The sequence below is a fragment of the Takifugu rubripes genome, chromosome 16 (genome assembly GCF_901000725.2).
Source record: "Takifugu rubripes chromosome 16, fTakRub1.2, whole genome shotgun sequence".
Classification (NCBI taxonomy): domain Eukaryota; kingdom Metazoa; phylum Chordata; class Actinopteri; order Tetraodontiformes; family Tetraodontidae; genus Takifugu; species Takifugu rubripes.
Window position 1 is genome coordinate 5,824,981 of NC_042300.1, and position 20,200 is coordinate 5,845,180.

At 45.7% G+C, this 20,200-nt stretch overlaps 1 protein-coding gene across 3 annotated transcripts in view; it reads right to left on the reverse strand.

Moving 5' to 3' along the window:
* The window catches only part of klhl29 (kelch like family member 29), a 143,441-nt gene that overhangs the window by 106,982 nt on the left and 16,259 nt on the right, over nucleotides 1–20,200 (reverse strand). Inside the window, exons 3-4 of one of the 3 annotated variants that reach the window (XM_011611911.2) lie at nucleotides 11,729–11,815; nucleotides 11,513–11,591 (exon numbers count right to left, since the gene is read on the reverse strand). The exons of 1 other annotated variant lie outside the window; for it this stretch is intronic. The gene's annotated coding sequence lies outside the window, so the exon portion shown is untranslated. The remainder of the gene's footprint in view (nucleotides 1–11,512; nucleotides 11,592–11,728; nucleotides 11,816–20,200) is intronic. One more of the 3 variants, XM_011611910.2, reaches the window with a different exon arrangement.

Sequence of the window (20,200 nt, forward strand, 5' to 3'; positions counted from 1 at the left end):
GATGCTGCGTAGCATCAAATTAGATCCACTGGAAATGGAATATCTTTTGGAAAAACCAAGCGCAAGCGACACCGCGAGAGTCTCATGAATGTTCGACTGCACCAGGACCTGACGGGCAGGTGAATCAGAACTTTGGACTCTTTATTCTGCGGCAAAGTTTTGATATTTCACTTAACTTAAAGGAACTTCTAAAACGTTGACGCAAGCAAGGCAGAAGAATCAGCATGTGCTCAGAGCTGAAATATAATTCACATGTAATGTAAAAGAAGGGCTAAGAGGATGTAAAACAAAATACCAAACCGGTCTCCAGAGGGAGCATGGCAGTTTTTTTTCCTCTGTTGGAGAAAAATGTGGAATAGTTTCACACCGAGTCCCTCCAGAATATCGAAGTAGGGCAAAGTGCTTTCTTTGGAGCCGGTATAATTGCCCCGTAAATGTGAATTCAAAAGGTATGAAGGGGAGATGGAAATGGTTGTAATTAGTGGATTCCAAAGACTGGCCATTTATTAAATCCATTATTATGCACTCTTTAGTGTTTATGATCCAGGCTTCCACACATCAGAGCTGTGCTTTCACACTGTAGCCAAGGCCCCTTTACTCAGAGAAAGGTTTCAAAATTCTGTTTTTTGGGGTGTTTTTGTTTTTAGAAATGTCCTGATATGTGATGGCACTTCTCACCTTGCGAGCCTCGTCACCTCCCCAGCACAGTGCAGTGTACCTCATAGCATGTTGGCTAATCCCAGTGAAACCAACGTATCTTTGGGTGAAAAGAGGCCACTAAAATGCCAGACCATATTACCGGCCCAGTCCTCCATCCCCTCTACCGGGCTCCAACGCCACATCGTTCTCACAGGGGGCACCTGTCTGTGCATCTCTTCATTAATTCATGAAGGTGGTGGTGGGGTTTGGAAGAGGGGGCGGGACACAAGCAGCTCTCGTTCCTTCGCACTGCCACTTATCTGTAGTGAAAAGCATGACTACATTGCAACTGAACCCTGACAATGGGGGCCAGCGAGGGAGGGGAGACAGTGTGAGAAACCTCAAAGTAACCGTTGGGATTCAAGCTAATCGTGCTGAAGGTAGCCGAGTCACCCAGAGACGCCATAAGGGAGAATCAAGACACTGGACGAAAATACTGTATCCATGAATCAGCTAGACTGGTGTGTGGGTGTGTGTTCGTGAGCTCAGGTGCGGCTGCCTGCCTGCGATCGTGCATGTGTACATAATTCACGTGAAGTTCTGTCAGCCCTGTGACACCGACAAGCTCAAAGGGAAAGAGTAAAAGAGATTCCACCGATTCCACCGCCACCATTCAGCATCAGAGACGTAGAAAAAGAAGAAAATCCCCCCCCCCCCTCCAAAAACCGCGAGCGTGGCTCTGAAAGGGTGCGAGTGTGTGCATACTGTGGCAAAGCCTGAAGGGAAGACGACTACAGACGTACGAATCTACAGAAAACGAATTAGCCCGACTTGTCAGAGGGGAAAAATAAAACATTTAACTTTCTGTGCACGAGATCAATCTGGATTCTTTGATATGGGAGACATTTTAGAAGCTGCATATTTCTGTAATTCACGCACAGATCTTTCAACAAATATTCAAAATCTGATCAAACACGCCATTATGTTGACAGCCCTCAATTCCATTCAATGAAAGAAGCGTCTGCAGACAACCTTTGAGGGGGGGAAAGCAGGCAACAAAATTATGCAAATGTCTGTCAATTTAAGGAATCAGAGGGTGCAAATTAGCAGCCTGTTAGTCACTTTTAGCACCACAAACGCTGCTAGCACAGATGAAGGGCTGCAGCCCGATTTTCATTATCAATATTCCACAGGAAAAAAAAGAGGAGGAAGGCAGATGAGGAAAGGGGTGAATGAACATGAGGGAAATGAGAGATCGGGAGATGGAGACAAATGTATGTGAAAACACGGGTCCCGATTCAGAGGCATATCAACTCCAAATATCAAATTAGCCAAATGAATGGTACAAGATAAAGTAGAGCACGGGGAGAGCGAGCGCGGCGCAAATGAAAGAGGGGAGGGTAGAGGGGGGATCAGCAAGGGCATGTAAAGAGTGGCAGGGATCGGAGAGTATTTCAATAATCAATAGAGCGTGAAGTGAAGCGGGGGGAGACAAGGAGAAAGAGAGGGAGAGAGGGAGACGCAGGATATCACAGTTCATTAGTCATTGCTGGTGACGAGGAGAAACTGTAGCATGAAGACTGTCAGTGGGTCTTAATCAGATGAGAAAGGATGGAATTTAGCGTTTAATTTCAACGCCATCATAGCTTCTATTGTCTGGCCCTGAAGGGGCTTATCGCTGTCTCTCCACCTCAGAGTCCTGCTGCTCCTCCCGCTGCTCCGCCAGCAAACAAGCTGCCAGCCAACTCACCAGGGAAACTCTAAAGAGCTGTGGAGAACCTAAACTCTCCCTCTTTGCAAAGCCTCATTTTCTCGTGCCGCTCCCGCCCCCTCCCTGGCGTCTCCTGTCTTCCTTTCAGACTCTGTGTCTCAAACCTTGCTGAAAAACACAATGTTACGGTAGCCTTCGCTGTTATATAGAAGCATCTGCAAACCACAAGGAATCAATTCTCCCTTTTAAAGAAGCCCATTAAAGGGCGCCAAGGCGAGTGAAAGCACTTACTCGAGACGTACCATTACAGTATGTGAAGAATTATTTTCTGTTCTGAGGTAAACTCTAATGAACATGCACAGATATACATTCTATTTACAGTACAAACATGTATATGAGTGTCTGCAGTTTACCAACACAGGACAGTAAAATCTCATACTCCCTCGTACTTGTACACAGTAACAAATAAATACTGCAATAACCTCCTTAAAATCCACATCTCCACCGTGTTTTCCTCTCGTAGGGAACTGTTCCTGTCAGAACTTTGGCCCAAAACTCTCAGTCAGCCAGCTCAGTTGGGGACAGTCTCTGATTCAACCTCCCCCGCCTGGCTGGAAATGTGTTTACTGCATTTGTACCACTACGCTGCACTGCCCGCCTCATTCACCACTACCAACCCCCCCCCCCCCCCCCCCGACAGCAGCCATGCGGCTCCACTGTGCGAATATTGCGTAAATACTGTCTGTAGGCGTGTTTGCTGGTGTGCATCCTTCTGTGTGTCGCTGCGCGGGGGGAGGGGGTGGGGGTCTGAAACTTGGGAGCAACTTGCAACTTTTCAGAGTTAACAAAGGCCACGTGAGGAAGCGCAGCACAGGGGCATTTGGTGTCCATCATGTCATTGGACGGTGAGTCGGGCTTTATTTTTTCCCCCGTTTTTACCCAATACGACGTTCCTCTTGGGGAAAAAAATTATCTGTTGTGAGATTACAAACAGCCTTTCAGTGTTTTCACTGTTTAGATTTTGAATGAAATGTCCTTAACAAGGTCAAATTTCACATTGTGCAAAGAAATAACACAAATAAATAAACAATGTTAATATGCTTTTGCGCACGTTGGATATGATGGCACAATAGCAGAAGAATGCAGGTAAATAATCATTTCATTTAATATCAGTAAACCTGTTGCAATAGAGAGCTAAATTCCACCTGCAGGTCCCATTCAGGCGCATGGCTTTGCATAGAAAAATGGAATATATGTCCCGACTCACTCAGAATCGCTGCTATACCATAGATTTGCTATGGTATGCTGGATTGCATGCTGGGGCTGTGTCTTTTGTTAAAGCTCTAAGGCATGTATTTGCATGTAGACATGCAATATTCATGTATATCTGACTTCACTAATCACACAATCATATCGAGCCGCCATGCGATGTGCGATGCACCCATGACTGTGTTATTGACAAATTGTAAACACAGATGCCGAGAAAAACAGCACAATAAATGTGGCTAATATAACAAAGCCTACTACAGCATAAGATAGCACAGATTGTGGGAGAAAGCCCAGAGTATCTGGTCTAAGCTGCACGGCCGTTCTGATCTATCCACACATGAGCCAACCGCAGAACATGTGCATTGCAGGACCTCTTACTTTTCATTTCAGCCGCTGATATTAAAAGATTAGAGCAGCCACACTGCCCACGTAAGCGCGAGAGGATCCAGCAGCACTTCATCTAGAGATTTAGAAGCTTCTGTTATTTTCACATCATGTGGTTCGCAGCAAAAACAGGCCAGAAACGATCTCTGGATACTGGAACACAACCACTCTCATTACTTTTTCAGTGGTTTTTTTCTTCTGAACATGCAAAAAGCAATGTAATTAAGTGAGAAGAAGCAATTCCACTGAAGCCATATACACTGAAACTTCAACCGGTAGGTCTGCTGATTTCCTCTCTCACTGAGCTCCACAGAAAATAACAATAAAACAAATAACCTGCTCTGACGCCTTCATACAGCCAGTGCATTAGCGCGACTGCTACATAGTCACACATCCTGCAATGCTATAACGTCGGTAAACAAAAGATCATTTTCCAGTTCAGAATTGAAAATTGTGCATTTCCTTCCTTTTGTGGCAGCCTATAGAGCTGCAAGACAGAACGGCTTCGAAATGATGGATTATGAACAGCCACGGAAAAATGTGCGAATTATAAACTGTGCAGCATCATAATAATAATGGTAATAAAATGTTGCGAGGAACATAATGTGTGTACTTCCCTGGCTGACTGATGTGGGAGGGAAGGCGGGAGCGAGCAGATAGCTGTGATAGATGATGCTCGACTGTTCAACTTTGTCTGCAGTGCTGTTGAGATTGTGGCGAGATTATGCAAATACAAACCTTCCCTTCCATCGGACGCCAGGATACGGACACTCCGGGAGGTGAAACATCCACTAAATTCATGCGTATCGAGGAAAATTTGTTAATAACTGGACATATGGAGCAAACTTCCACTTCAGTTATTTGTCAGGGGCGCTACAATTTCACTTGACTGGAAAGGGTAGCGAGGAAGGAGCCAGTGCCACCTCACTCATCACGCACGTTCCTCACTGCACTCCGACTGACCTCACACCACTCAAACACACCCCAAAGAACCAATCCAGCTGCGACTGGACACCCACTCACACACTTAAAGATAGGAGCCAGAGGACATCCACATGTGAACTCATGAACATATGGATGCAACACAAGTACGAGAGTGGAGGCGCAGCTGAAAGCTCCCGTAGCAACGGCGTCCGGGACTGAGTTCGACCTGGTGGGATTCACAGCAAGCGTTGGTGTTCATAGAGCGTATCCAATGGCTGCAGCTGTGAACCCCCAGACTCGCCACTTGTGTGTACGTGGTAGCGCTGTGGTGATCTTCTACAGGTTTCTGCATGTGCTTCTGCAGAAATGTTCCCCTCCCCAGGACCCAGACAGGTATACTGAAGGTACAAGCCCTTACGTGGGCTCAAGGGTTCAAGGCAGACAATTTGCATGAGGCTGAGCTACGTCACAGCTTTTCAGGTATAGCTTGGCTCACAACAGCCTTCTCGTCCCATGTTTTTCACACTAGCAAACTTTTTTTTTTTTTTTTTTTAAACGATATGTGTCCCAGTTGAAGATAAAGTAGATTAAAGCAGGTTTCTATCAGATGATCACAGAGTTTGTCAACTGGAATAAAGAATGATTAATGCGCGCCTGGGTGAGAATTCCTCAACAATCAGCAATTTGTGTTCCACTCATTAATATATGCAACACTCAAAGAGCTATCAAAACGGAGCAGGAGATGGAACAGGCAGTGTTTTCCCAGAGAGCAAAAGGCAATTACTGTACCAAACTAAACAAACGCGGAAGTAAACAGGTAACGGTTGAAATAAGGAATAATTTCCTCCCTGGTTTACAACATCAGGGGCTGCTTTAAAATCTGAACTTTCCTTCCTAAAGAGGCCTCATTCTGTCAACAGCTGAGGAGGTCACCTTCAGTGCCACCGTGGACTGTAATTACCATGTATTTAAAAAGCTCAAGCTATTGGTCATTTGCATAGACCTCTGTTCTTTCCATGCTCAGCACAGGAATATGAATCTGTCTCACGTTTCAGATTCAGAAACATTAAATGCGTTACATCGCAGCTCTGCCGGCTGTGTCGGCATCCCTTATATCAGAGTTTAAAGGGGAAATTGCTCACTTGAGTGCATTAGAAATCTAAAACGATAATGGACATGTTGGCATCACTTTTATGACCCACAATACACTGTCCAACCAAAGTGCCTATACGGTTAGTAATTAATACATTGCAAGATCTTGATGGATATTTACCTGTTTAATAGGAGTAATCAACTGATGGATCAAACCAACATTATGATTGATTGGTTCCCTCGGCTCTTTGCGATATTACTAAACGCAGACCTTAAACAAACTGCTGCGTGTCAGCACCATCCGCTGCTAAACTGATTACTTTATTCAGCTAATTATGTCCAAACTGCTGAGACAGGTTGGAACACAGCGAGGGGTGGAGCCGCGGGGACGAGGTGGGGGTAAAGGAGGTTAGATGGTATTAGAAAGTGTGTATTCACACCACATGACACAGCCAAGGGCCCATTTCTGGGAAATAACACACTACAAGGAGATTGAATCAACAGTGTTGCCAGTGTCTGGATGTCAGGACTGCTAGTGGAGGAACCTGGTTCGCTTCGAACAGCATGTCTATATATTAAAAAAGATAAGATGATCGACTACTCAACATAAAAGTATTTATGCCATTGAGCCATTTCGAATGGTTTGTAGCGTCTCCTTGTTTAAAGAGCTGACTGGGCTCATATATTAGCAGCCAAAGCTAAACCACGGCAGCTAATGAGTACACACGCTGTTCTACATTACACCATGTCATGTGGAGGAAATGATTGCGGGACATTAGCAAAAGGCAGATTCATACCTGGTGAGGCAGAGCGATGCTCGCTGCTGTTCTTTAACACGCCGCATTTAGTCAGGAAATCCTGCGTCTAAAAAAGCCTCTTCATTTTCAAATGGATGTGGAATGAAGCGACATGGAGCAGTTTGGATGTAATAAACCATGCAGAGGTGTATTGAAGGGGGGAAGGGGGGGGTCCATTTTGAGTTAATGACAACTTGATGCCCAAGCTCCCTTAAAGAAACCCCAACGTTCAAATGGTTTCGCTTACAATCAAAGGAAATCATCTTCAGATGGTGCAACAAAAGCGCACGCTTGGCTAAACGTCCTGGTTTGATACCCTCAGGCTGTGAAATTTATTTTCCTCTAACACAGCTGCTCGTGGTCATTTTTCGAAATGGCAGTGAGATATTAACACGTTTCAAGGGACTGATGTTGCTGCTGTATACTGCACCCCGTAAAAGCTTTGTTCTCATACCAGGAAACACCCGTTTTCCCTGAAACCCAGCGACACACTGACATTTAAAAGCCGCACATCTTGGCTTCACACACTCATTATTTATTTTCCAGGCCTTAATTTTTCATGCATAAGCAAAAATATTTAAATCCTAGAAAATTAAACCATTTTTCTCCCACGTCTGTTGAGCCTCACAGGCATTCTTTTTGGTAATTAAAACTATTATCGTGCCTGCTCTGAGTGGACGGCTGCTATTGAGGCAGGGAAAAAATGGCTGCTGAATAAAAGTGCCTTTTTCTTTTTTGTTTATTAGAAAAATGATCCGAGGTAGGGTTCAGGGTGTCCAATATTTTATGAATATCTCGGGAGATGAAAGAAATATGGCTCGGGGAAGCAGAAGATGGAAGAGCTCCATCATGTCAGGAGGCGAAAACGCGGATTCTTTTGCACACGTGCGTGAACGCTGGCGTACACAAGCTACACAAGAGATTTCCAAAACCCCACTGAGAACCAGGCGGTCAACTCTTCACGTTCGCCGTTACTGTCCTTTGTGTTCGGCATCAAAGTTCCGCCCAGCCATAAAAGCCAAATTCTCTATGACACAGTGGAGATTGCGCTGTCGAGAATGCAATCAGCCAAAGCCGCCTCGAGTGCTGATGAATTACCATGGCTTAGGGAAAGACAATGACATGTCAGTTTTGCACCGAGTGGCTGCACTGAGAACAAGACCGGCGTAAGTCGCCGCGCAGCCCCGCATTTTCCGAATGGATCAACATCCTTCATGTTGTGTCGTACGTATTCGAGGCACGGGTCTCATTTATTAAAGAAAATATTTGTGTTACTGTTTTTCCAAGCACTTCACCGGCCACTGAAGGGCCTTGGCTGATTGTTTGTTGGTTGAAAAATAAAATCCAACAAAGTGCCCATGTGTAGAACATGCTGCACCACCTTTCCCTCATCCCGTCTCCCTCCTTCATCCGAAGAACATCGCTGCAGGCTAAGGGGGCAAAAGATGCAGCCGTAAGAAGAAGCAATGGCGGCCACGTGAAGATACGGCGTGTCCGTCGTTGCCATGACCGCCGAGTCGAGCCGAGGGCACGAAACAGTCAGTTCCACGACCGTGTCAGCTGAAATTACTGTTTACGCTCAGCGAACGCGCTGCCAATACGTCTCCTGTGTTGCTCTGGTCGGCGGCGCTTTGAAAATATGTTTCCAGAGCGGAGAAATAGATGACAGTATTTAATTACCTCCAAGCTAATTGTTTAGAACAAATGCAAAAAAAAACTGGGATCATAGTGGAGTCTTTGTTTATTTTGAATGGAGACCTTCAAACTGGAATGTGTTAGCCTTACGCATTAAAAGACGAGCCATCACTGCTCTCATTATTTGGCCAATATTAGAAAACAGTCTTAAAAACAACCAGCTTTGCTTCCCCTCCTATTTTTGTTGCTGTAACGGACAATCTGACCCACCATATTTCATAAACAGAAAGACCATTACCGATGCCGAACTCCCTTTAAAATGGAGCTTTTGCCATTACGCTGCATTAAAGATGTATGAGTGACGGGACGGGCGTGGGTTTTGTTCCAAGCACCATTTATCAGCTGCAAAAAGGAAAGAAAAAACTAAATCTACTGTTGTGCTGTTGTGCGACGTCCAAATTCCCCTAGTTTCACTTTTATATCACAGTCCGGCAGTAAAGTGCTGACAGTCCCACGTTGCTTTTGTCAAAATTCATCCGTCCTAATCCGCAGAGGAAGCACTCCCTTCTCTGTCCAGAAAATAAAGCACTTGGATGGAAGTCTGTCCTGGCAGCTGCCATTAAATAATCATGGGTCCCTTTGCTGAGCCGTGCCCAGCTGGGCTGTGGCGCTCCAGCCTTAGCGTCCATGTTAAACTCATCGCCGCAGGGTTCAGGTAGAGTGCAAGGCTGCTCTTCAGTTCCTGAGACCAGCGCGTCGTAAAACCCGGCGCGCTGCGGCCCTCGCACGGACGCAAACGCACACGCATGTTCACCTCGCTGTGACCCCTGCTGCCGTGTCTGCGCGGAGTAAGGTCGCATCACGGTCACTGAGCAGCTTGATGCACCACCAAAACATTGAATGAGCTCGACGCCACATGACGTTTTTTTTTGATAGGGGATTCGCTGGTTTTCTGTGAGTCCTGCGTCTTGGTTTTTTTTAAACTGGCTTCTGCCTGGATGAGCGTATGTAAACAATAGTCAAGTGAAGGTCGGCACACGAGGAAATGAAAAACAAAGTGTCTTTTATTGGGCTATAAATGTGGATGGGTTTATCTTTTCTGTGAAAAAAATAATCATTTTAACATTAAACCTTAAGGTAGGGTTAAGGTGGTTCAGGTGGGTGTGGTTTTCAATTGCGTCCATTTGTTTCACGTTGAAATAAACCGACGTGACCTTAAATGCAATGTAAATATAAAGGGCGATTCTGACATTTTAGTGGGTAATGACAAGAGAAAAATGTGCAAAGATAATATTTGCATCAGCTATCTCTCCCATCACTCAGAGCCAGCACGCCTGGAGAGACCCTGGTTTCATTAACATGTGAGAGAATATTTGATCAATTCAACTGTGACAGTCTTGTTTTAATATAATGGGAAATCTAAATAAATAGACAGGCTGATTGGATCACTGGAAACAAAAGGTTGGTGGTGATATGTACGGTAAAACAAATGAAAGATGCAGATTCTGGAAGGCTAATGCACAAAGGCAGCAGGTCCTGGACCGTTCATTTATTTCCCCGCTTTTCCCAAGGCAGACATTCTGCATACTCAACATCTAACCGGTGAGAACCGTCTACGTGGAGTGATGGATGGCTTACAGAGCGCAGAGGACCCAGGAAATGTTAAATATTCTCATTAACTGGCTGAGAGATCACACACTTTGGCAACAGTCTTGCCGCACCCATGTGAGCCAGAGGCGGTCAATAACAACCCCCACCCTCTCCCTGTGCCGTCTATCCCTCATGTCTTCATCACCCTTCTCTTTTTCTACTTCATTTCACTGGCTCGTGCTCTTCAGGCGCTGGAATGACAGGCAATACCCGTGTCTGACCTGTCATACACGTCTCAGTCGCAGCAGCAGGAGCTGAGCACCTCAGATGGACCGACACCCGATCAGTCGTACCCGCTGCTCCCCGTTGACCTGGTGGATCTGAGTTGTTAGCGCGGGAATTGAGATTAACAGGAGCAGCTGTCCGTAAAGAATACCGCGGCTTGACTTCTGCTGGATGGACGGTTTCTGCGAGGAGATAACAGCTCTGTCGGGCTTCCGATGAAAGAACGGACGGCAGGTGGTCGCACGACGTCATACCCAGCACGACGTGGCCAATTTCATGTAGCTATCAAGATTCCCCAGAAGCGGAAACCGGAGTTCAGCCACAAACGCGGCTCTTCTGGCTGCTGAGAGTGCGACCTGTTTAGATGGAGATTCTGGGATAAATGGTGGAGGGGAGCAGGAGGGACGAGCAGAGCACACAGCTCAGGGCAGAGGTTGCTCCCAGCCATCCATCTCCGGTTTCAGGATTCACATGGTGCTGACAGGTCCGGGTCCCCCGGCGCAGGCCTCTGGGCGGTAACCACGGATACCCAGACAAACCAAGAGCTGTCACTCAAGCTGTACCAGCTAGACAAAGTCACAGGAGATTGAAAAACAGGATACCGAGACACCGCGGGCGTGTGTCCGAGCTCATACCTGTGTGTGTGTGTGTGTGTGTGTGAGAATGTATGACAGACAGAAAGACATTAAAAGCAGAAGCTGCAGATCCTCTGGGTCCAGCTAAGTATGATCAGTCACGTACGGGGCACATACAATATCAAGGTTTATGAGAGAAAAAAAGACGCGACGACAAACAGACAGGCTGATGATAAAGTCGTGGAATTTGCAGCTGTCCAAATCTCTGCACAGGTTCCTTCTTTGACAAGCAGCTTCTTTTCAAACAAAGGAAGCCGACGCAGTAAAACAAAGAGAATGATAGTGTCCAATATGGCGGCATCTACGGATTCATAAATGGGAAGGCAGGGCAATACAACATCCTTTAATCGACGACAGCTCGATTAAATGATGTTGTATAGATATAGATAATAGATAAAAGCAAAGGTAATTATGGGTTGGAATGCTATAATTCAAAACTGTAGGGTTTGGCATCGTAGATCTGCAATAAAAGACAGAAAACTCAAAGACGTCGCCGCATTGACGATTTGTCTACAGCAGAAGAATAACAAATAAATTATTTAAATCTCTACCTTTGTGCAGTCAGAGGGGGGTTTCTCTTTGTTCTAGTCTCTAGCATTGATTTCTCCCAGTGGCAAAGCGGTACGGAGGCTGAAGGTTAGACAGGCACACACACACAGACACATAAAACACTATTATATACACTATTCACACACACGCACTGTGTAGATAAATGATTCCTGAGCTACGATTTTGATCCAAATGAAACACTGATGTAGCTGCCTGACCTGGGCCCACATCAGAGCAGCTTAATAACATGTGCTCTGGGTGAGTCAACACAGCACTCCTACTGGTCCAATAACGGCAATGCTCAACTAAAACACAAAAGAAACGAGTGGGAAACACGGCATTAACCTACTTCAAGCATTTCTGAATACATGCCACTCTGCACGCATAATTATAAATGTATTGGTGTTCGTACTTGACTAATGTTTTCTGGTGGTGGGGGGGCGTGCGTGCGTGGTAGCAAGTGAGCGACGCTGCTCCGGGCTTTAGTTCTTTTCTTTGAATCCAATCCCCGCTGGTGCTCCGAGTCATGCAATGATGCAAAAATAGGCCTGGGGGGTTTGGGAACATTTCCCCCTTACAAATGGGGGGCAAATCAATAACGTTTCGGTTGAGGGCGCCGCTCTCCATATGAAGGTGAGCTGACTCAGCAGTCCCAGCAGCAAAAAGGGGGGAGGGGGGAGAAAAAATGATTGCCTTACAAGCAGTAAAATGTATGCCGCTGATGAGAGCCCTCTGGATGCTGCGCTACATTTCTTGTCAAAGCTCTAGCGGTTGGGTTGGATAGACTGTAGTTGAGGGCTCAGATGCACGCGTGGCGTGTAAATACAATCGACTGCTCTCTGTTGAGGCGCAGGCACAATCAAGCTCTTCGATTTCCCCTTTCCTTACAGGCTTCTGCTCGCCGGTCTACCCCGATACATTAGCTTGATTTAGCCTTTATCCTGGTCCATGTCTCGCTCTGTCCGTTTTTCTGAAGTGATTGAATCCGAGGGCTGGCTAATTACGCCGCGATCATCTAAGAAGACGGAGAGGTTGGACATCGCAGGGTGCTCCGATGTCCTTCAGGCGCGGTGGGCAATCTTGCAGCAGCAGCAGCATTTGTTGGCAACGGCGATGAAACCACCTTCATTTCTCATTAGACTTGCTAAAATGACGAAGGAAAAGATCATAGTTCATCCGATTCCCACCCCTCCTTGTTGTTGCACACACCTCCATTCAAGCACCGACTCCATATTTACGTATTTGTTCCTGCAAATATATGCTTAACTGCTGTTACTTGTTTGACCTCCCCTACAAATACTGCTAATCGCACAACACTCCTTTACCCATTTAAAATGTATGAGTTTCTTTTTGTTCACCACAGGAATCTGAATTACACATCCATGAAGATGCGGTTTTTCTGTTCCGGCTTTGTCACTGATAACGCAGCCGTGAGTGGGGGCTATTTTCCCGACTCCCAGCATTTAAGAATTCGGCACAGAAAATGACAGAATGAAAACAAAACCTGAGGAGAGACAACTGCTGAAAACAGATGAAAACATTAATTTGGTCCACTTCACACTGTTAAATATGGATTTAGTCACACACATGATGCACTCGGCAGCATAACGTCGCCAAGGCTACCATCGGTGTCAGCTGCGGCATCCTGATCACGCAGCTGCGAGTGATTTCGCTCCCACGTAAGGATGGGAGAGACGTGGTACTTTAAGGATCTCCGAATTGAGAGTGCAGATAGAATAATACAGAAGCAGAAAAATCTGTGAATGGATACAAGTCCTGAGGCGTTGCTGACAGGGAGCAATAAATGAAAGTCGGTCAGAGCGAGTTCCAGCTTTGATGAAAAGCTGAGGGTGATGAAATGTTGGCTGTGATGGATTACTTATTTGGAGCTAAAGTTTCTCACATCTGGAAACCGTGCCCGTGCCGCGTTTACTAAAAACACACGTGTGATTTTTCACTTCGTGACATGCAAAACGCCCGAAGTTTCCTGTAGTGCTGGGAATCTCCGGGGCTGAAGGCGAGCGTCTGTTTCCCTCTCCCGCGGCTAGAGGGAACGGCTGTGACGCACGCACGGTGCCGCGCGGCGGCAGTAAATAAAATTTGTGGTATCGGTCTTCTGCATCAGCACTGCAAGAACAGCAGCAGCTGCCATTTTGTCATCTAATAGGCATGAGGAACAGAAGATATTAAGGAACGCTTTCCGTGACAAGCCTAATGGGCTAACATGCCCCTGTCCATCATCTGAATGAAATGTTCAGTGACATGTGCATTGCAATATGTCAGAAAGTAATAGCTTACTGCCACATCGTCGGCGCTTTCTGGTGTGGGTTGAAGCAGGTTTAGTGCAGTAAAGAGAAAAACTCCTAAAAGGAACCCCCATACAGATGCTGTGCTAAATAGCGCATTAGCAAAGGCCTTTTCATGCCAACCTGGTGTGATAAAATCCTGCAGCATTGGTTACAGCTAGTTGTCGACAGTGATAAAAACTTGGGGTGCATCTTTACAGAAGCCGTCTGCTCTGGTGAGGGACTTGACGCTCCGACCAAGGTGAATACATTACTCTCACTCTGTGAATGTCACAAATGCCATTTCCAACCGCTGAATGTCAAAGAGGCTGTTGAGGTGACTGCTAACACCGCGTATTGGCGTGATACCCTCGTTCCCATCGGCAATATCCCGGAACGCTGCTTTTTTTTTTTTAATATCAAAGATACAAATCATCCAGTGCCACGAGGCAAATAAAGAAAAAAGAGAAAGGCTGAAGGTGACGGGTGGATGTTGGCTGCTGACTAGCAGGAAGTTGCGCAATCACAGCTCGCCTCTCAGTGCTTCGTCACGGAACAGGAAGATTCAGGATTGACTTGTTCTTAGGTTAAATATCAAGGTTTTAATGTGAGATTTTTAAAGAACGCCTAGAGGAACAAGGCACTTTGATCTCCTGCACCTGTGTGCTGGCTGCTGGGAATAAGGACAGAGATGAGTGACACCAAGGTCGTACTTCTCCAGCTAATCATTCTTCAATTTCTGACATCGCTCTTTAGTGCTATGCAAATTCTCGCACAAATTCTCCCTTCTTGATTTGCTCAGATAAAAAAAGCCCTACCTGTAGGAAACTGCAGCTTCATTGCACATGGTTATAATTGGGAAAAAATATCAAGCCGGAACACCATCTCCAAATGAAGCCCACTGTTATTTGTTGGGATTTAAGAGTGATTTAATTATTTTTCCATAAACATGCAGATATTTTTAATTAAAGACTTTTATCAGCTCTAAATAACCCAGATAATTGGCATAATCTTTTTAGGAGTAGGTGTTATGATCTTGTCATTAATACCTTCTCAGCGATCAACGAGTACGTGGCGGCTAAAAATACAACCTGGATTGATTTAAACTCTTTTGGTTTCTTCAGGATGGAAAAAAGTGAAAACGACTATCATAACGAGCAAAGGCAACTACTTCTGACATTTGGCTCCATGCTCTGTGCCCTCGCTAAAACAACTCAGTCTTCAAGTTTTACTTCAGTTTTAAAAAAAAAGAAAAAAAAAGGCGATATTGAAACTTCTAGTTCCCGGCTACTTTCCGAGAAGAAAAGGGCCACTGTGTCGGCCGGCGACAAAAGGGGAGCCATCCCCGGTGATTGCCTGCCATCAAACAAAGAACTGATTCAAAATGCATGACAGAGAGCAGCCGTGGCGGCGCATATTACAAACCATTCACGGAGGTTCGACTCGTATAACTTGTCAGGAGGTGCAGAGCAAATCAGGAGGCCTGCAGGTGGACCTATTAGCGCTGGGTATGATACACATTTAACAACAAAGAGGTAGAAGGCTAGGCCTGCGCTGACCTTTTGAAGGTAACAAGGTGGGGAAGTGCATGAGCAGTGGGGGGGGGGGGGCAGCTCATTGATTCCAGGCAGTTTATCAGTATCACAGGCAACAGCCTACACGGCCCACGCGAACAGCGCTTAACACCGTCAGGATTAGTCTGTAAAGCCGAGCTGACAGAGAGGAGACGAGCATGATGTAAACAGTGACTCGCGGATCTGAAATCATCCATCTATTTAACGCCATAGAGGTGGAAGGCCCACTGCAAATGGATGTGTCTTCCAGGATGGACCCAACCTCCCTGTAGGTGTCAACATTTGTAAAAATGTTTGCTTTCAGTCAATAACACAGACTTCATACCAACATGAGTTCAGGTCAATACTGGAGCCAGACATTTGATATCGATTCGTTTGTTTCCTTTACAAGGCTGCATAATTCATTACTCTCGATGCCTATTTCACGCATGCGTGCGTGTGCACGAGGGTTGGAAAGGTAAATCAGCTGTCAAAGCCGCACGGGTGTTGTAGTGAAACAAAAGTCTGCACCTTGCACGTGCACGGCTGAGCTGCGGGGGACCAAAGCAGCGCTCGCGCTCTCTTATCTCCCCTGCTCTTCATGAAAGGTTAAAATAGGGCCTGAGACCGGTTCACAAAATAATTAAAAGCTTGATGCGAGTAGAAAAGAAAGAGTTCAGCGCCTCGCCCTGGGCATGTTAGCCTCTTCAATCTTTCAGTGGAAATTGAGTTTGGGGCAGGGGAGCGTTCTCACCCCCACACCCGCAGCAGCGCTTCCGCCACAGATTAGGGATCACAGCACCCATGTGTTATATCCAAAAAACCTTCCGCCAGGCCTCCAGAACCATAACGTGGTTGCTTGGGGCAGTTTCCGCTGTCCATCGTACGGATCGCCGGCGCGCTGTAGCGCTCTGCCGAACATTCAGCCGCTGACCGGCACCTTCTCGGCTCCCCAGCAATGATTCATAGACATTGGTTAATCTTATCAGGGACTACCAGGACACAGCAGTAATAAACTGGAAATTGTCTAGTGAATCTCATATCAAATCACAACCATGGGGAAAGTAAAGCGGCACGCAACCTCCACACACCAACCGCCAGGCCATTGGACTCTTCTTTGAGACCAGCTATAACAGGATATTGGTAATTAATTATGTAATAAACTTTTTTTTTTTTAATCCGGACTACTCATTAGTGGAGGACAGAGTCCCTAGCTTGCTTTTTTTCCGATTATGGATCCCTCTTTATCCCAGACATCTAATGAAAACACAGCAGCAAATAACCTTGGTTTTTATTAAGATTTTAGGTTAAGCAAGAACAGAAAGACATATCATCATTCCCATTCATCATTCGGTGCCACCTGGAACTCACAGGTAGACAATGAGATTAGAAATGAGGTCTTGAGTAATAAAGGAAGCTGCTTGTCATTGTCCACAGTAAGAGGCTCCCCGTCCGCCTAAGAGAGGGCAGTAAAGCCACCTGGCATGGGCATAAAAAATGACTGGCTACTTCAATTACCCCATCAGAAAATATAATTTAAGACACAGCTCAGACAAGAGCTGCAGACTCAGAAAAAAAAAAGAAAGAAGTGGCCTGATGTTCATTTATTAGAGACTGGGTTGTACTCGGGAACATCGCTATTCCAGCTCTGCAACGTTTAGGTGGATGTTTACACGCTACTCAAGAGTGGTTACGCCATGCAGACAAACCCTGAAACCGGGAGCTCTCGATAGAGATTCCCCTCCTGTAATAAAAACGCGGGAAGATGAGAACGGCTAATGCTGATGGCGAGGTGGGTATTGGCCATTTTCATGTGAACTATTCCATTTCAGTCGCTCCGAACGCTGCGTATAAAACCATGAAGCTTTTGATTGAAGCCATTTTCCCTCTTGGGCTGTGAGTATTTTCAAGCACAACACTACCCAAATGCTTGGCGTAAGCGCGGGGGGGGGGGAGATTTGCCTGAATAAGCAGAAAATATTTAAAAGGTGTTGCTGAGCTGGTGTAAAATATGCACCCTTCATTCTGACATTTTTATTGGTAAAAGTGCTCCTGTCTGCAGACTGATGGGAGTCAATTGCTGATGTCAAATATGATAACTGGAGGGTTGCTGGAGCTCCACATATCCTATACGTGTATACTACCCAGACACATATCCTGGCTGGGAAAATAAATGACGATATCTGAAAAGCAATAGAGACCACCCTAACATAGCCATGGCGGTAGCCTCAGTCTTTGGCTGTTCCCTGTGAGGCCGCAGCCTCCCAGAGCGGAGATGGCGCCACTCAACAGGCTCATCTTCAAACAAGCTGGATTCATGTTAATGTCCTCCTACCGGGCTGATTTGTAACCTTCTCAATGGAGGCGGCAGAGGCAAGCGAAGCACGGAGCGGCAGATGGTGCTCCTGCGAGAGAGTAAGTGGCGTCGACGCTGCCACCAGGCCCGATTTGGCCGATCAACACGAGACCAAAGCATAAGAGAGGCTGCGCACGGGCTGGCTGCGGAATAGACGGTGACAAACAATGTGCTGGAAGCGCCTGTGCAGTTTCCTGGGCTCCATTCATCTGGATGATTCAGGTGCAAAACTGATCAGAGAAATTACTGTTGACTTCAATTAACAACAACCAGTTTAGAGTCGGATTTATCGGCGGTGGGACTCGTTTCTTTTGAACTACCCTCACCTGCAAAAGGCTTTGACTTATCCTTAATCATCCATTAATAATAAATAATGCACCATTTTACAGGCTTGCGTTAAACTTGCTAGGGGTCCAAGAAGAAAAGAAATCAAATGTTAAATGATCTTTATTTTATTACAAAATCCTTTTGCAAATGTCAGAACATTGATTTTAGTGTTGTAATATTAATGGAACCTCAAAAAAACCCCAAAAAACGTTGACCTAAGAGTGTGCAGTAATGAGCTAAGAATGACATATTAGTGCCAATTAAAGTTTAAAAAAAGGATGATAAAATTCTCTTGAGGAAGCACTGAGGGACCTTCCAGCAACTGCAATATCACGACAGCCTGACGCAGTGTTAATGTAAATGAATATTAGCAAAAACAATCGTTCATAAACAGCCACCTAGGCAGGTAGGAAGAGATAATATTTGAGATGACTGGCATTTTTGGGAGTCGAATCATGAAACAGTCTCCCCATTAAAAGTTCTATATTATACCAAAGCCATTTCTTTTCTTCGCCCATTGTTATTGCGCAGGAGAGCGTTGGTGTGTGTTGTCAACCCGGTGCCAACATGGAGCCTAAAGTGATTTCTATTCCTTTCAGCGTTGCACTTTGAAGACAGATCCTTCTTGTCTGACTACAGGCTGAACCACTGAGAAGAAAGCGGCTCGTCTATCTCCGAGGACGCCCCGCTTTGATAAAAGTGCAAATGTAGCTTCCCATCTACCTAACTAGGTTACAATAAGGTCTAGATCGTGCCGATAACTGTTTATTAAGCTCAGATTTTCAAGTCCTTTCAAATTCTCTTTAAAAGAAAAAAAAACATTTTTTATGAAAAACAAAAATTCTTTTTCATCATTTTTCCATTCGATTGCGAATCAGTCGACTATGAGCAAATATTTGAGACCGTATAATCTCGAAAAGTTAATGGGTCGATAAGTTTATTAGGGCAACATGCGACACGCGGGACACAAATGTCGGCACCGCATTTCACAGCAATCCATACAATAATGGAGACATTCAATAGCTGGAATTTGGCGCCCCTGAGGAAAAGCTCCTGGGATCATCAACCATTACCTACGGCTCCCGCTGCAGCACGGACAGTAATTGTGGAAATATTAAATCAAGACAAAACTGGAGGACTAATTAGCAATGCAGTCATGCTACATTTCTTTCAGGCAAGAGGACGCGCACCTGAAAGTACTGTCACAGGACTCTAGGAGGATCTTCGGATGAATTATGGCTTCTTGAACTGCTATCACATTTCACCATAAAACCAGATAATAAACCTGCTATTTCTAATGAACTCCAAATTCTGATATGAGGGCAGCGAGCTGTGCAGTCATCTTTAATGAAATTCTGCAAACAGAAGCAGGTTTGGAGGAAATGTGTGCAGAGAGCAGAGATACTGTGAATGAAAAATATGCCATTGCGAGCCCAAAGCTCGTTAGAATGTGGCTCGAACGGCGACGGCACAGATCTGCAAAATCTGGGCATTATTCCCACCAAACAGCAGCTCCACACCATCAGGCCTCCCCATCCCCGGAGGGTCCGCTGCTCTTCATTTCCCCGAGAGCCTCCAAACCAAACAGTTTGGATGACAGCTGGACTTTTAGTCTCCACCATGTAGGGAGACCCACCAGAAGAAAGCCGGCCTTGCAGAGAGGAAGCAGCAGACCATTAGCTCATAGCTTTCTACTGTGTCTCTCTACCTGAAGCCGAGTTACATCTCCACATGCATTGTCTATTTATGGAAAATAACAATATACTTGAGCCACAATAGTTATTCTGCTGCGGCCTTGTGCCATTATTTAATGTGTCCCATTTTGTTGGAGGATACAGCGGGGAGAGAAATGGGAAGAAAGACGGAGGGTCATCAACGGATGCTTTCTCCAGCTGTTTCACCTGAGGCTTTCTGTTCCACCGCGCCCATCAGAGAGGGACGGGAGGCCTGAACAAAGCCTCAGCCACGGCCCTGGAAGCTCACCTCGGCCCTCACATGCTACATTAAACCTGGAGACGGGGAAAGTATTTGGCTTTGACCGCTGCTGGCTCAGAAACCTGGGGCTGATGCCATTACCGATACCTCTACTCATGCCTACCTTGTTCAAAATGGCTGCCTTTAGCTGCGACCATTAAAGCAAACACAAAATTACAATTAAGGACTATTACA